This window comes from Drosophila erecta, unplaced genomic scaffold (genome assembly GCF_003286155.1).
Source record: "Drosophila erecta strain 14021-0224.00,06,07 unplaced genomic scaffold, DereRS2 tig00000219-arrow-pilon, whole genome shotgun sequence".
NCBI lineage: Eukaryota > Metazoa > Arthropoda > Insecta > Diptera > Drosophilidae > Drosophila > Drosophila erecta.
In genome coordinates this window covers 1,276,659-1,290,630 of record NW_020825213.1, presented here as the reverse complement: position 1 = coordinate 1,290,630, position 13,972 = coordinate 1,276,659, and positions in this window count along the sequence as shown.

Sequence of the window (13,972 nt, the reverse complement as noted above, 5' to 3'; positions counted from 1 at the left end):
ACCGATTCCCAGATATAGTAAAGTGTTTAAGTCCACGCCCACAAAGTTGGTTCCGTTGCCACTATAGCGATGATGAACCATTCCTCGCAGACCGGTAAATCTGTCCAGAGCTTGCAGGAAGTACTCCGCGTTGCGGCCTAACACCGCTTCTAAGGCACTGCCTTTGTTGCAAGACAAATAAAAACGGCGTTATATCCTTTGTAAAATCTTGTCCCTCGCAAACGCGCTGCTTTCAGCTCTATAGCGCCTGTATAGTAAACACCAGTCGCCAGGAACGGTCTGCTAGGGGGGTTCACTCGATGATGCGGTAAATCTGCCATGAGCTGTGTCGAAGCGATTGGCCTGGTCCGAAAGCACCTCACATATTTCCGAACAACTGTTCGAACGGCTGGTCTTCATGTCAGTATCCAGAACCGTTCGCGAGTGTGCGCTAAAGTCAGCTATGTACCTACGTTTAGGGTCACAACGTGTGAGTACCGTATTACTAGCTGTGTAAAGTGATGACAACTTGGAAGAATTATTGGATGACGACGCTCGTGTGACAGCTCAGAATGGCGTCACCGCCGCCTTAGTTGCTTAAGAGCTTGCTTCTGGAAGGCATCCTTTTAGCATTCCTTACCACTCCAGAAGCGATGGCATTGGGACTGCGTGGTGAACGCGTACTTTGTCCGCCTTTGCCTCTAGCGCGGCACCATTCATGTCGACCGGTCCGATCTCCGTCGAAGGCCAGTCACCTGACTGCGTGTAAGCCACTCCTTCAGTTCACTCGGAGTAAGCCCTCTTGTACCAACATGTCTCCATTAAGATGGTGAAGAGTCATCTAAAATGGAGGCGACCCTGCTAGCGACGAAAGTCAGCCAATGCCCAGGAATTGTAGAATCCGTCTAATAGGAAGTCTGGATGGAAAGGTCTTTAGTCACTTAGCCGTGGTTAGCCATTTCGCCAACTTGATAGCCAGTTCTGCACAACTCATTTTGCAGCCAATTGAGTGTAGCACGCTCCACCCTCATGCTCAGATAAGTCGTAGCTGCATAAGATGTGTGACCCAGCGGGTCGAACAGCCTTACTATGCTCGACAGGATCGTCCTTTTGGTGGGATTAGCTGGTATCTCAAAATTGACCTGAAACTTGTAGCAATCCTTATTTGGGAGCTAATACGTTACGAGCGCCTTGATAGAACCGGTATTGTTCCAGTTTTAAAGTCCCGGACTGCACTGATGCTCCATCGGAATCGAGCAGACAATATTCGCTTTGTCGCTGGACCATTTCCGCAACTCCATGCAAGCGGGTTTTATTCCTACCTCTACCTAAATCCGTTTATCTTCCGTGTCTTCTATCGTACGCCCTTCGGAAAGAATGTCGTCCACGTATATCTCGTTCATCATCACTTCCTCCGCCTTAGGACATGAACGACGCTCATCCTTCTCTAGTTGTTGAATGACTCTGATGGATCCGAAGGTAAGCCGTGACAGTGCATAAACTTTCATGGATCCATCCGCGTATTGAGCTATGGGCTCTCCGGGCAATCCAAACCTGGTTTTTGGGCAACATGACCGTGCCTAACATTGACCGAATTCATTATCAAAAAATACAAACTTTAACTGTTGGTTAGAGATCCATCAATGTAAAACTGTCTACAGTACAACAAAGAGGCATAACAATAACTCAATTTACTTTTGAAGTTGATAAATTGAGAAAAGTCTTTGAAGCCTCGTTTAAAGACGAAGGCATTCCAGCTGAACCCCTTTATAGTGTAGAGATTGGACGTGCTGCTATAATTATAGAGGCCGTGGCGTATCCTACAAAAGCAACCACAACAACAATCAGTACGGAAATTCCAACAATGTCAGAGTAACCCAAATTACTTCAGGAAACTTACACAACCCTTAAATACAGAACAGTAAATCATAAAAAGGTTCACACCATTAATATCAACGAAAACATATCCTAATTCTTTACAAATATTTCAACATGAAATAGATAATCACGGAATAAGTGGAATAGTTTCCAAATTAGACCCATTGATTCGGAATACAGAATGAAAAATACATAATCCCACACTATTTTCATATAGTGAATTCATAATTCGCTGTTCCGGGTGATGGACGGAATACTGCGAATCGATTTAATAAAGACCGACTAATAATTAGCCCCATTATTAAAATTTTCAATTTGCAATCCCATATCATTTAGTTCTGGGAAAAACACGCTAATTCCGGATTATAGAATCGATCCTGCATGTAAAACAAAATTACTTATTATGTACGAAGTGTGTGTGGATAAACCGTTAGCACATAAGCCACTCATAACGGTACTTTATTTTGCTCTTCTTTTTGAGTTGATTTCGCTCTTGTTATTTGCGGTACATAGCGATATTTGAAGTGGTAACGTGTTTGAGCTGGAAAAAATAATAGAAACAAGCTACGTTTCTGCGATTTGTTTGAGTTTTTCAATGTTTATTTTGTAGGAAAATCAATATATTAAATACGTACTTTCACGTATGTTTAGCTCATAAGTGATTTTGTAAAAAAAAAAATGGTTAGTTTCGGCTTTTATATTCAGAATGGGGCGCGGAGTGCACTGTTCAGCTGTAGAACGAGATATTATAAAAAAACGAAAAAACTAAGGAAAAACAATAAGGGAAATTCCTGAACTAATGCACTGCGCGATTCCGCGATTCATTATAAAGATACGAAGGAGAAACGAGGCAGGAAGCGAGCCACATCCCAAAAGTTCGACGACCTTTTGATTCGAACATCCAAAAAAAATTCTTTTATGTCGTCGACAGACCTGAAATCTTTTATGTTCCAGACATCAGTGTAAAGTCGAACAATAAGAAATCGACTAATTGAAAAGGATTTCAAGGCACACTCGGCTAAAAGACTGTCGTTTGCAAAGCGACACCTAGACCGTAAGCACTGGAATAATGTTCTATGGTCTGATGAAACTAAAATTAATTTGTTCGGATCTGATGGCAAAATATATATAAGACATCCAAAAAATACCGCATTTGATCCAAAGCACACAAAAAAAAAACAGTAAAACATGGTGGAGGTAACATCATGATATGGGGATGCTTTTCCGCGTCTGGAGTTGGTCCGATATTCCGGATAAAAATAGGATGTGTGCTCCCGACTACGTTAACATATTGGAGAATGTTATGAAACCATATGCTGAGGAGGAAATGCGCTTAAAATGGGAGTTCATGCAGGATAATGATCCAAAACATTCGTCAACACTTGCTAAGAAATGGTTTCAGGACCAAAAATTAATGTAATGGAGTGGCCGGCCCAATCCCCGGACTTAAACCCCATAGAACATTTATGGGGAATATTAAAAAGAAGAATTGGAGGTTTTAAATCAAAAAATAAGGGAGAGCTGTGGGAAAAAGTTTGCGCCCCGAAATTTGCGCCAATTTAGTGAATTTAATAGCCCGTCGATGCTCAGCAGTTATAAAAAATAAAGGAAATACCACTAAATATTAATATTACAAATATTTTTATAAGATAATTCATAAAAATTAAGTTTTTCTTAGTTTTAAGAGTTTTGTTTCTATTATTTTTTCCAAGCGCCAAAAATGAAGTTAATTATTTTTAATTAATATAAAGATGAAACAAATTTTTTTGTTCCTTATTTTGAAATATACTTATATATGAATTTAAAAAAATAAAGATTAAAAAATATTACTTTCGTTCTGAGCACAAAATTTAAAATCAATGATTCAACCAACGTGTTTCTATTATTTTTTCCACCACTGTATGTCCGTACAACCGTACAACCGTACTAGGGAGCGTTGCACATTGTTCTCAGTATTTTACTCTCAGCTACACGAATTTTCTTTATGTACGATTTAGCAGCAATTCCATAAACTTGAAGGCCATATCTCCAAATCGGGCTGAGGAAAATTTTGTATATTACCACCTTGTTTTTTACATTGGGAAATAATCTATTTAAGACCCTATATTTACGGTGAGCATTTCACAGTCAGAACTGACCATAGACGACTCACTTATTTGTTTTCAATGACTAACCCTAGCTCAAAATTAACACGTATGAATTAGAGGAATATAATTTACTGTAGAGTATCTAAAGGGTAAAGAAAATTACCTAGGTGATGCGCTATTAAGGATTACCATCAAAGAACTTAAGAACATTACTGAAAATGTTATGAAAGTTACAAGCTATCAAGAAAGCTATCAAGGATTACTATCAAAGAACTTAAGAACATTACTGGAAATGTTATGAAAGTGATTACGAAATATCAAAGTAAACAGAATTCCTGCGCAGGAAAATAAAACGAAAATATAGAATTGCCGAAGCAATCTATACAAGCTTCAAAGGCTTGAATGCAAGGTGGTATACATAAAATAAACCAAGTTAAAATGGCAAAACATCTTTGGGAATATCCGCCAAAATTCCATTAAGCATTAATTACACATTAAATATAGCGATGAATTCAGACTGGAAACCGAATCAATAACTACAACTAAGTGCTGTAAATTATATCTTCAAAGCCAAAAAGATGAGATTCAAGCTCAAGTACAAAAATTAATTAAGGATATAATAGTTAAATACTTCGGATCACTTTATAATAGCCATCTTTTATTAGTAGCGAAAAATCTCTTCCAAACTCAGAAAAAAAGAAGTGGCGATTGACTATCTTCAAATCAATGAAAAAACTGTTGTCTCATAAGTTTCCACTCCTTAGAATTGATGACATTTTGGATCAACTGGCTCACGTTTCCATCAAATTGAACTAGAAAAGAGTTCAAAAACATAACTTCATTTTCAACCACAAGCGGTTGATGATTGCCGTATGGTCTGAATTATGCGCCTAATTCCTCCCATGACCTGTGCATTCTCAGGCTTTAAGTCTTCGCAAGCATTCTCCTGTGGGGACGATCTGATAGTCATAGGTTGTTCCGAGAAACATATGATTAGGAACTTATCAGATGTATTTGGCAAATGCAGGAAATACAACCTAAAATTACATCCTTAGAAATGTTCATTCTTTATGCGTAAAGTCAGCTTTATGAGACATAAATTCACGGATAGAGGAATATTGCCAGATGACACTAAGTTTAATGTCATCCAAAATTAGCCAGTGCCCCATGATGCGGATGGTGCAAGACGTTTTGTTGCATTTTGTAATTATTATAGGAGATTTATTATAAACTTCGCCGACTATTCACGGCAAATTACTATGTAATGTAAAAAGAATGTTCCCTTTGAATGAACGAAAAGTAATAGCACACACCCACACACGCCTGTACAGAGCTGTATTTAAAGTAAATCAGTGAATAATCGCCACTTCTTTTTTTCTGAGTTTGGAAGAGATTTTTCGCTACTAATAAAAGATGGCTATTATAAAGTGATCCGAAGTATTTAACTATTATATCCTTAATTAATTTTTGTACTTGAGCTTGAATCTCATCTTTTTGGCTTTGAAGATATAATTTACAGCACTTAGTTGTAGTTATTGATTCGGTTTCCAGTCTGAATTCATCGCTATATTTAATGTGTAATTAATGCTTAATGGAATTTTGGCGGATATTCCCAAAGATGTTTTGCCATTTTAACTTGGTTTATTTTATGTATACCACCTTGCATTCAAGCCTTTGAAGCTTGTATAGATTGCTTCGGCAATTCTATATTTTCGTTTTATTTTCCTGCGCAGGAATTCTGTTTACTTTGATATTTCGTAATCACTTTCATAACATTTCCAGTAATGTTCTTAAGTTCTTTGATAGTAATCCTTGATAGCTTTCTTGATAGCTTGTAACTTTCATAACATTTTCAGTAATGTTCTTAAGTTCTTTGATGGTAATCCTTAATAGCGCATCACCTAGGTAATTTTCTTTACCCTTTAGATACTCTACAGTAAATTATATTCCTCTAATTCATACGTGTTAATTTTGAGCTAGGGTTAGTCATTGAAAACAAATAAGTGAGTCGTCTATGGTCAGTTCTGACTGTGAAATGCTCACCGTAAATATAGGGTCTTAAATAGATTATTTCCCAATGTAAAAAACAAGGTGGTAATATACAAAATTTTCCTCAGCCCGATTTGGAGATATGGCCTTCAAGTTTATGGAATTGCTGCTAAATCGTACATAAAGAAAATTCGTGTAGCTGAGAGTAAAATACTGAGAACAATGTGCAACGCTCCCTAGTACGGTTGTACGGTTGTACGGACATACAGTGGTGGAAAAAATAATAGAAACACGTTGGTTGAATCATTGATTTTAAATTTTGTGCTCAGAACGAAAGTAATATTTTTTAATCTTTATTTTTTTAAATTCATATATAAGTATATTTCAAAATAAGGAACAAAAAAATTTGTTTCATCTTTATATTAATTAAAAATAATTAACTTCATTTTTGGCGCTTGGAAAAAATAATAGAAACAAAACTCTTAAAACTAAGAAAAACTTAATTTTTATGAATTATCTTATAAAAATATTTGTAATATTAATATTTAGTGGTATTTCCTTTATTTTTTATAACTGCTGAGCATCGACGGGCTATTAAATTCACTAAATTGGCGCAAATTTCGGGGCGCAAACTTTTTCCCACAGCTCTCCCTTATTTTTTGATTTAAAACCTCCAATTCTTCTTTTTAATATTCCCCATAAATGTTCTATGGGGTTTAAGTCCGGGGATTGGGCCGGCCACTCCATTACATTAATTTTTGGTCCTGAAACCATTTCTTAGCAAGTGTTGACGAATGTTTTGGATCATTATCCTGCATGAACTCCCATTTTAAGCGCATTTCCTCCTCAGCATATGGTTTCATAACATTCTCCAATATGTTAACGTAGTCGGGAGCACACATCCTATTTTTATCCGGAATATCGGACCAACTCCAGACGCGGAAAAGCATCCCCATATCATGATGTTACCTCCACCATGTTTTACTGTTTTTTTTTATGTGCTTTGGATCAAATGCGGTATTTTTTCGACGTCTTACATATATTTTGCCATCAGATCCGAACAAATTAATTTTAGTTTCATCAGACCATAGAACATTATTCCAGTGCTTACGGTCTAGGTGTCGCTTTGCAAACGACAGTCTTTTAGCGATATTTTTTTACTAAGCAGTGGAACTTTCCTGGCCGAGTGTGCCTTCAAATCCTTTTCAATTAGTCGATTTCTTATGGTTCGACTTGACACTGATGTCTGGAACATAAAAGATTTCAGGTCTGTCGACGACATAAGAGAATTTTTTTTGGATGTTCGAATCAAAAGGTCGTCGAACTTTTGGGATGTGGCTCGCTTCCTGCCTCGTTTCTCCTTCGTATCCTTATAATGAATCGCGGAAAACACTTTTTTTGCAGAGCAGTGCATTAGTTCAGGAATTTCCCTTATTGTTTTTCCTTAGTTTTTTCGTTTTTTTATAATATCTCGTTCTACAGCTGAACAGTGCACTCCGCGCCCATTCTGAATATAAAAGCCGAAACTAACCATTTTTTTTTTTTACAAAATCACTTATGAGCTAAACATACTTGAAAGTACATATTTAATATATTGATTTTCCTACAAAATAAACATTGAAAAACTCAAACAAATCGCAGAAACGTAGCTTGTTTCTATTATTTTTTCCAGCTCAAACACGTGACCACTTCAAATATCGCTATGTACCGCAAATAACAAGAGCGAAATCAACTCAAAAAGAAGAGCACAATAAAGTACCGTTATGAGTGGCTTATGTGCTAACGGTTTATCCACACACACTTCGTACATAATTAGTAATTTTGTTTTACATGCAAGCTCAATTGACTTGCTGATGCTCCCTCGGCAAACCCCTCGAGGCGTGCCCCTCGCGTTTGTTGGTCTGCTGCTACTGTTCTGGGCCTATAGGCTTAGGCGGTTCTGGTGTCGGTCATCGCACTGGTTTTCCGATGGATAAAAGTTCACTTATAGTGGTCCTGGGCAGTATTCTGAACAGGAGTCTTGGCAAGCTTTTTGTATTTTAATATTCATGATATTTGCATACTACAGTATTCAAGATACGATGTTCCCTAGGTGGCGCTTTTTCAGGACTTTGTCTAAAATCATAAACGAGCGGCACTTTGATGAAAAATACTCGACCCCCGACGCAGTTTTTGAAATATTTGATACCTTCATAAATAGTTATTAAGTTATTAGTTAGTAAAGAAAATTTACCTGTGCACTTGTCTAGGTTGGTGCATAGTCCATTCTAGCGAAAAATCTCCAAGACGGTTCAAAGATGATCTTTGTATTTCTCGGACCTATCTGACATAATAAGGATATCATTAATATACAAGTAACCGAAATCGATGCCGAGGAATACATTGTTAATAAACCTTTTGGACGGTCTGTGTGTCGTTTTTCAGACCAAATGGCATGTAAAAGAACTCAGTGAGGCCAAATGGTGTGCAAGCAGAGCTTTTTGGAATATATCATTCAGCGATTGGTGATAATACCATTCTGATAACACGCTTTTACCGGATCGAGAGTACAAAATTGTTGTTTCCGTGTAGCTGCTCTGAAAAATCGTGGATATGGGAAATTGGGGAACGGTCGGGTATAGTTATAGCATTGAGTTTGTGATAGTCTCCGCGGTATCGTGATCCTCCATCCTTTTTGTTTACTATATGCACTGGAAAAGCCAGTGGTCAAGGCTTTTTGAAAGACGACCGATGATGAGCAGATGAAAATGGAAAAGAAAGCTATACTACTACTTCTATTGTTATATTCTATTATAGTTTCATGACAGTACCCAACGTCTTTTTGTTCTAAAGCTCCTATCTTTTTAGGTAGCTTTACGTTTCCTTTTCAACTGTAGTCTATATGTAAATTAAATAAATGCTGGTGCTGCAGGGGGTCCCTCACTGCAGAGCTGCAGTCACTGGTAGGTTTGCCGGTTGGCTGGTGAATGTATCTCCAGGTGTCTCTCGTAGTCTTCCGAGCACAGAGGCGGAGGGTGGTAAATCCAACTGAAGATTTACGACGATTACGTTGGGAAGATGACTGTCTTCCTTTGGCTATTTGCCTAGGGAGCAAGATAGCTATGGTAAAATAAAGTATTAACGACAGGTTAATATGTTTAATGACTTAAAAGCTAACATAAAGAAGCTCCATAGCGGCCTCTGCCAACATGCTGAGTTTGCCGGTTATGTAAAAGCTTCCGGCAAAACGCTGTGTCAGCAATTTGACCAGAGCTATCCATCGGACGATCGATGAAGCCGTCGTCCGGTTAACTTAGTTAACTACTCTTCCCGCAGAATTAAAGCCGCCCTTGGCCGACCCTATTTGGGCAATAACTTCCTTTAACTGGGTCGCGGATCTTCTAGCCCGCTGGCAAGTTAGGCCGATGCAGATAAGGGTGCAACAAATAGCTCCTGTAATTAGCGCCATCTAGTTTACTCGGTAGCCGTCGACGTTCTCTTTGAATTTTCTGATTTGCTTCAGATTGCGTTCACTCAAGCGGTGAAGGTATGGGCGACTCAGGATTTCTTGTTTCATCGAAATATTCAGGACGGGACGCTAGCTACTCCCGGTACCCTTTTCTGGACTGTGTCATGGTTTATAAAGATAGTTTTATTGACCATAGCACTCTCAGTAAACGTTAAAAGATGCGTGTCTTTAAGGTGGATGTTCCATTATTCACACGCACGAGCGCCGGTCTATCGTTAATAACGATAACTCCTTCGTCGACATTGGTGATTGGGTGTAAGTCACTCTGCTGCGTATCGCAATGTGCCACGACGCCAGCGTGGAGTTCTTGGGCGCAAGAGCTCACCGAAGATAACTGACCGAACGTGGCCCCTGGTGACATCGAGCACTACACTCCGCCACTACATTATCCTCTAACCTTAACACCGTATCATGGTGTGCCACAGGAAGGATGGTGATCTTGTTGCAGGCTATTTTAACCCTGGGAAATTTTATAACAATGTGCACCATGTTAGGGGATTGTAAAACTTTTACGGACGCAACGGACAAAATATCCCTTATGAAAAACTCTCCAGATCTGCATGGTCCAAAATACTTGGACTAACTATGTCAATTTTTGCGAGGATTATGGCCAACATGAGATTCTGCAATTCCATGATAATTATTCTGTTACGAGGTAATAACATCTATTTTTGTGCTTTTAGAAACTTTTAAAATTTGATTGACTGTATTGGTGAGTTCGTTAATTTGGATCTGTGTTTTGGTATTTATTTCGATCTGCCTATTGTGTGCGTCAATAAGTCGTGCTTCAGTGTTAATACGTAATCGGAGTGGAGTTGCCCACCACCAATTATAATAAATAATTAAAGGATGTAAAATGAATTATACAAAGAAATGTAATATGCCAATATATGTATATAAGGTAATAAAACTTATGCCAAGTGGCTAAATATAATGAAAAAATAATGGAAACTTATGCCAAGTGGCAACAAAAAAAAAAGATTAAAAGTTCCGAGTGAACCTAAACTGGGTTCTGCTCGGATTACTTGAGGTTGTCTTTGTGAACTACCCTCCCATTATTCCATCGCGGCGATGTAGAAAGCGCTACAGAGCTCGTATCTGGCAATACTATACATAATTTGAAAGGTCTTGACATAACCTTGACATATCCAAAAAGTTTGGATATTGCGTTCAACAGTTATAGACGTGTAAACATGGAGTTCACTAACGCCGAAATTCGCGCTATTTTAAAGTTTTCCTTCGTTAAAGGCAAATCCGCTAGAGAAACGTTCCGTGAGATTAATGGTGTTTTGGGGGATGGTACTCTATCACTTCGAACCGCGGAGGAATGGTTTCGACGATTCAGAGCCGGTGAAAACGACACCATGGATAAGCCAGCCGGCGGAAGACCTGTGACGACAAATACCGATCAAATCATGGAATACATCGAGTTAGACCGACATGTGGCATCTCGTGACATCGCCCAGGAGATGGGAGTTAGTCACCAAACCATTTTAAACCATCTGCAGAAGGCTGGATACAAAAAAAAAGCTTGATGTTTGGGTGCCGCATGATTTGAGGCAAAAAACCTTCTGGACCGAATCAACGCCTGCGATATGCTGCTGAAACGGAACGAACTCGACCCATTCTTGAAGTGGATGGTGACTGGCGACGAAAAATGGATCACATACGACAATATCAAGCGAAAACGGTCGTGGTCGAAGGCCGGTGAATCGTCCCAAACAGCGGCCAAGCCGGGATTGACGGCCAGCAAGGTTTTGCTGTATGTTTGGTGGGATTGGAAGGGAATCATCCACTATGAGCTGCTCCCATATGGCCAGACGCTTAATTCTACCATCTACTGCGAACAACTGGACCGCTTGAACCAGGCGATCGGCCAGAAGCGTCCAGAATTGGCCAACAGGAAGGGTGTAGTGTTCCACCAGGACAACGCCAGACCACACACTGCGTTGATGGCTCGTCAGAAGCTACGGGAGCTCGGATGGGAGGTTTTATCGCATCCACCATATAGCCCGGACATAGCGCCAAGTGATTACCACCTGTTCCTGTCCATGGCGAATGCCCTTGGTGGTGTAAAGTTGAACTCAAAAGAGGCTTGTGAAAAGTGGCTGTCCGAGTTCTTCGCAAATAAGGAGGGGGGCTTCTACGAGGGAGGTATTATGAAGTTGATTATCTAACAAAACGGCGCATATTTGAACTAAATCCGAACACTGTAACACTTTTTATAAAGCATTGAATAAAGAGCAAAAAAGCGGAAGGGAGATATTTGCCAACCTATTATATTTCTCATCAGAAATGAATCGGAATCGGATGAATCTGACGAATATGATTTATTTAAATTGTTTTCGAAATTGATCAAAAGCCCAACTACGGTTTTATCAAAATTTAATTCTTTGCAACTAGTGTTAGAAATTTTGGACATAGCCGCTATATACGTATCCGATGAAAAATATTAAGCCGTTCATAACATCCTAGATTGTATTACTCCTTTTGTCCCTACGGGAATAGTTTAGTCGAGTGTGTCTGAAATCTTTATTCCTGGCTTCAAATGCTTCTTCAGACATTATACCAATAGAAAGTCCATTAAAACTTTTTGCACAGATGACGGCAAATAAAACCAAGGATATTTTTCTACAAAGATTTCAGCTATTTCGTTTGCATATGAGTTGAATAAATTTGTATTGACTTGGTGTCCGCTAGCCATCACCCTTAAGATCACACTGAATCGGTATATGAGTTCTTCACAAACTCCAGTAATGCCAGCAACCAAACAGTGGCTCATCAAGCCATTTCTGTTTTTTTTTTCTCGAAATAAGTTATGTTGTAATGACATGATTTCCAATTTTCTGTAAGTCGGCTCATAAAACTAGAGAATTTTCTAGTAATCCTTTCAGATTCTATTTCAGAAAGCTGGCGGTTCTTAAATATAGTATCAAATGCCAATTCTTTTAAAACGAGAGCTCTCTTTACGGGATCATTTTCGCTAATCCAAGTCGGTCTTACTAAAAAGTGCAACAGACTTCACAGTTGGTCGAAGTTGGATTTAATTTTAAAAAATTAATGACACAAAGACTCACACGTTTCATAAATGCTAAAATCAGGTTGAGCAAAAGTGAACAAGTTAATTATAGTCAAAATATGCTAGTATCAAGCATAATGCCATACCTGGTAAAATAACAAACTTCAAACACTCTTTAAAAAAAAAAAAAAAAAACATAAAAATACAGGTCACAAACACATTGTTTTTATTTATAACATACCTTTTCCTAAAGTTAACAGAAGTTGTTGAATCAATTTGTTTTACTTTGTTTCAATTAAAGGTTAATTGGCAAACACGAAACCGTTACGACAAATATTTGCAGCCGGATATTGTCAGTTAAAAAAAAATAAAAATACTGTATTTAAATATTTAAAAATGTGAGTTTTGTCCCACTAGAAAAATCATCTGACCCACTGTGCTGCGGTGACATAAGCCATGTCAGAATTATCTAAGCCTGCGCAACGTGGTTTTGTGAGGGGCTGAGCGACCAGACGCATCCGGCTTCAATCTCTGATAAACCTGGGCGTGCGACGACTGCAAAATTTTGGACAAAGACGGGTCAAGGTCCATGAGCTCCGGCGTGTTTCCTCGAGCCCCCTCTGGCTTCGTGGAGCAGAGTGCACCTGTGGCCGGGTTTTTCCCGGCACTTCTCTGTGAGTTAGCTTGTGAAGGGGCCTGTTGGCGCTCCTGCACTTTTGGATATTGTCTTCGGTCCCTATCCTCCTGACTTCTTGCAAACGTAGAGTGTATCGTTCGTGGTTGGACTCCACCTCTTGCGCCAAAGCGAGCGCTGATGGCATGTCTTTCGGCTTTGCCGCGAATAGCACATCTGTGAGGTTGCGCCTGAGTCCTGAGACGAAAACGCGCAAGGCGTCGTCACGGAACTTCTCACACCGGAGATCGTACGACATAGTGGCCTCATTGGTAAGCTGAGCTTTTTTTTCAACGTCATCATAATACTGTAAGAGCGTAAGGATTCGCTGTCTGAGGGTGCCTTGCTCTTGTTCGACAACGTGTATCGGCCGTTTGTCACTGTATGTGAAATCGAGTCGATTTATAATCGCGTCGAAATTTAATACAATTCCAAAAGAGGAAAGGTCGGCATCAGCGGGGTCTTTAATTTTGCTATTTTGGTAGCTCCTGAACATGTAAAACGCGGCTGTCTACAGCCTGTTCCTGTAATGCCTTTATGACAGCCGTAATCCGCGTCGAAAGACATTTTAAAAGAAAACTCGAGACGGCTGTGGAGCTAACGAATCGAAGTTTAAATGGAGTGTCCAAACATTACACGAAAGTGAAAATAAAATGCACACAATGAAATATAAATCGGAAAGTCATCCAACACTTGTGACAGTGTCCAAATAATACAGGAGATAAATCGCGAAGTCAATCAATATTTGAAAGTTAATTTTTTCTCAGCGCATCGGCTGGGATATTTTAAATTTTATAATAATAACACGAATTTACACGAAGTTACTATAAATTACAAAA